The sequence below is a fragment of the Anopheles merus genome, chromosome X (assembly GCF_017562075.2).
Source record: "Anopheles merus strain MAF chromosome X, AmerM5.1, whole genome shotgun sequence".
In the NCBI taxonomy this organism is placed as follows: Eukaryota; Metazoa; Arthropoda; class Insecta; order Diptera; family Culicidae; genus Anopheles; species Anopheles merus.
This window is the reverse complement of record NC_054081.1, coordinates 11306331-11311101: the sequence shown is the minus strand read 5'-3', so window position 1 is coordinate 11311101 and position 4771 is coordinate 11306331.

Genomic DNA, 4771 nt, shown 5'->3' with positions numbered 1-4771 from the left:
CACCACACCAAATTCCATTTCCAACAAACCGAATTCCCAAACCTCCCTTATGTACAGTAAAATGTATGTTGGGAGATCGGGAAGCAAAACAACAACAACAAAAAATGTTTCCATTTTATCAACTTTACAACACCAGCAAAGACAATGAAAGAAATACTTCTGCGAAAGAAATTGAGCGATGACACCTATCATAAGGGAGGATTGGATACCAGGACGATTCGGCTGTTGGTTATGTTCTTGTTGGCCTCATCACGAGAGAGCACATCGTCGGGACATGACCCGACGTTAGCAAACATTCTCCAGGATGCTTGAGGTCCCTGGCTACAGACTCCCATCTATGCAGACACTCGATCTCCGACAGGTCTCGCTTCACCTGATCCAGCCATCGAGCTGTGCTTCCCTGCGCCTCATGCCGAACGGGGATCGCTATCGGACACCTCTCTTGGTGGGGCATGAGTGCGGCATCCTCTTAATATGCCTCAGAAATCATATCCTGCTAGCCTTCGCCACCATCGGAAGCTCGGTTGCTTTCTTCTCCTCCAAACTTCATTGCATCCTCAGCTCGGAAGGTCCAAGACTCGTGTACATAGAGGAGCACCGGGTGAATCAATGTGCGATATATCTTACATTTCGTACGGTCTCGAAGTCTTCTGGATCTCGGCAGTCTGTAAAGCCCATAGTATGCACGATTCCCCTGCACAATGCGTCTCTGGATTTCACTTGCGATGTCCTTGTCCGAAGTAGTCGGAAGATGTCGGGAGGATAGAGTCTCCGGCAAGCAGGTCCTTCGTCTTCGTCGCATTGATTCTCAATCCAATTCTTGCTGCTTCTGATGTACGCCTCATACACCTTCGCTGTTGTCCTGCCGATGATATCGATGTCATCTGCGAAGCCAAGAAATTGGAGTGACCGGTAGAGGATCGGGCCACGGATGTCGTGGTATAGTCCCGCGATTCGAATGACTCCTTCTAGGGCGATGTTGAAGAGTAGACAGGAGAATCCGACAATAGTGCTTTAGACTCTTGTGAGATTCGAACGATTCCGACATCAAGCTTGACATTCTCACCTTGCACTGCACCATGTTCATGGTGGCCTTTAACTTCCCAGGAAGGTGGTTCTGGTGCATGATGTATCATAGCTCATTCCGGTCTATGGTCTATGAAATTTGTAGTAAGGTAAGTCTACAGAACAGGATCTGGGACAGGATTTTGCAGGCGGCATTAAGGCTCGAAAATTCGAGCAATCCAGCCTGTCGCCTTTTTTGTGTAGACTGGCACTCAGCTTCCACTCCTCCGGTAGTTCTTCCTGCTCCCAGATTCTCACAATCAGCTGATGCATTTTAACGGTAAGCATACATTTGTCGTACAAATAGCATAGGTAGCTTCTAGTTTAAGGAACGGTTCGAATTCCTTCCAAAAAAAAACCATGCATTGATGTTTGCTCATTAAATCGAGTTTAAATGAAGTTCAATTATATTTTGCTCTGTCAATTCGAGCCAAAAGTCAAACATTGGTCATTACGATCCCATACAAGCGGCTCTCCAGGCCGTGTAGATGTTGGGCTAATGTTTTCTTCTGTTCACAAGTAAATGCCTCCACATGATTCGTTTCCGAGTTTGGCGGACGTTCTATGGGATAATAATGAAAAAATAATCCATTTTTATTAGCTCCTTTTTTGTTGTTGTTGATATCCCAGGCTTTATATCTTCTGAGGCCTTTTGTTTGTATTTGTCCAGCTTGAGCGTGCCGTTTTCCGTCCATAGATACGGGGCATCTGTAGAAAATGTAGGCACCTTCAAATTACGCTATACAGGGGCTTCGATGATATTATTGACATGTTCAGCGAGTTGTTGGCTTGTTCGAGCATATAATTGACTCTTTTATCGAGATATTGCATTGGTGGTACTATTGAGCTGTCAAGCTATACTTTACTGTAGAGTGGCTCAAACTATCCGATATCATTATAGTATAGTATAGTGTAGTAGGTGTACCTACCTCTACTCATTTTGCTGAGAATTGTTAAAGTACTCGATGGGTCATCAAGCTGTTTCGCAGGTCCGCAATAGTGTTGTGCTTCCCCAAGGTGATATGAATCTTCAGTGATGAGTATCTCGAAAATACGATTCAAATCTCCAAACGGTGTAGCTCCATTTTCCCTTAATCCTTAAAGGTTCTTTAATTTCAAAATGTAACATTGAGATTCATGGATTGATTTTGAAGGTTAATTCCCCTCCATGAAACAGAGCTAGACTACCAGAGCGAGATTCATCAAGCACTGGGCGCAAGAATGTCACACCAATTTTCATCCCATCCAGCCATCCTAGCAGGAGCGGCACTGCAACCGTTACATTGCACAGCTCAAACGATTCAGCGTTCCGAACGCATCCGAAGAATCAAAGCAAAAACCCGGACGAAAATGACCTTGGAAAAACAAACTAGCCCCCTGCCCCGGGGGTGGCACAGCTTTTCCTTTTCCGTCCCTTTGCATGCGCAGTGCAATACAGTTTGCTCCTCTTTTCCCGTGCGAGTGAGTGTGACACACACACACACACACACACACACACACACACACATACTGGACAAAAAGGTCTAATTGTTTCCCGGCACGGGGTGTGATGTAACAAAGGCGCCCAAGCAAAATTCTGTTCCGTTGGCATTGACGATGACGCACACGCGGGACGCGATGGCGGGAGGGGGCTGACGGAACAGAGGGGAAACTAGGGGTGGTGGCACTGGGTCGCAGCTACGATCATCTAATCCCAGAACTTGAGTGTGTGTGAGTGTGTTCTTTTTTTTACGCTTCGCTTTCTTCCTCATCACTTCGTAATGCTTTCCTTCACGCACATCTTGAACGAAAAGAAAAAAAAACGGTCGCCCATTCACTGATAGTGTAAATGTTTCCATTCTCTCTGGACTGGCAAGGGGTAGAAGCCGGGGAGGGAGAAGGGGGATCTTTCTAGGAGCGGGAAAACGAGATAGTGTTTCGTGGACGGCACTGCGAAACGGGCACAGAAACGGGCCGGCCTGCTATTGGCATATCATCACACAATATTTACACACATGCTGCTCTCCCCCCCCACCCTTCCCCACCTCCTCCTCCTCCGAATACACGGCGCCAGTCCGCGCTTGCACGACGGAGGCCGTCGCCACCGCCAGCCCGATTTTCCTCAGTTGCTAAGGCCTGGTCGCGTGGTGACCGTTCGAGATTGTAGCGCGGGAAACGGAGAAGACAGCAGGAAAGCGCTAGACGGGGGTGTGAGAGTGTGTCCGCAGCGTACACGCGCGCCTCGTTCACGTCATCGGTCCCGACGCCGACTGTAGGCCCGCACGACGGTAGCTCACAGCTCACAGCGTCCGGTCGGAACCCTTCCCTACAGCGCTATAATCAAACTCATTGACAGCTGATTGTGCCTGTATTCCAGGTGCAGCTCAACGGTGGGCTGTTTCATAACAGCGTATCGATTTTGGGAGTGTGTAAAATGGCTCTCCCGCAAAGATGGTGGTGCGGTGCCAGATCCGAGGTAGCTTCTTGTGTCAACTTGCTTTCGGAGAAGACACACGGCACAGCGCTTGCTAGAACATTCTGCGATCTGTTCTAGCTTCAAATCGTGTTACAGAATCACGGCTCACCCCGTTTTTGACGAGCGAAGCGCTGGTGCTCGCCTGCGGCCGGGAGGGATTCAGAATGACTGCTCACGCAATGGGTGTGTTTGTTCTAATTTTAATTGGAACCTTCAGGTTCTGCCGCTCTCCCCAAGAGGATCCGAAGTTCGAAGTTAAATTTAGTTGGCGCGCATAGGGACTGGGGCTCGGTTGTTCCGTTGTCAGTAGTCCTCGGTACTGGCGACATCTGAGCGAACACTGTCACCCAGCTTGGAGATCCAGAGCTGCCTGCAACCTCTTTGCAAGCGTCAAAAAAAAACTCTGGGAGTTCAACTCCAAAACTCGCAGTGCATGGGCCCTGCAAACGCACCTAGCGCGCCAGCGCGTTCTCGACCGGGTGCTAAACGATGGTAATGATGACCTGCAAACATACAGATAGGCCGGTTTAGATAAGTGTTCTGGTGTATCCGCTGCAGGGCACGAGCGTCTGCCAGCAGTAGGCACCAAGGCAGGGGAGCCGTGTCGCCAACAATCGTTGGCGATCGTTGACCTAAACTTAGATTGATCTGTCACGGTCCCTTTATTTTTAACGCAGACATACACACGGAGACACCCGAATGGTATGGCGTGCGCCTATCGGCAATTTCAGGAGCGAAATGTGTTGTACAGGGAGGGGAAAGGTGCGACCGGTACGGTGAGGTAGGAGCTATTTTCGAAGGTATTACATATTCTAGGCCGCCGTTCTAGCACTGAGCGAGAGCGTGTGTGTTGCTACGCAAGAGCACATCGCTGCTCCACTATTTTGTATTCCTTTCCCAGTTTTGTGGTTCACGCTTCAAAGCCACCATTTTCGGCGTACACCGCCGTACGATAATAGTGGTAGAAGACTTCAACTGATTGCGATGCAGTTGCCTGCGTTGTCCCTTAGGGAACAACTATAGGACCAGAAATAGATTAGCGCGTGATTAGGTTTTGCGTTTCGGCAATACGCGTAGGTACCCCGTGCGTCTACTTCAGGGTTTTTGGGGCAAAATGAACTTCCAAAAGTGTTACTTTTGTGTTGATTTTGGCGTTGGTTCTTAACCACTTTATCTACATAACCAGTTACATAAGCAGCACAGTAACCTGCAGGGCTATTTCTTGACAAAACTCTGGCATGATCGAACGCT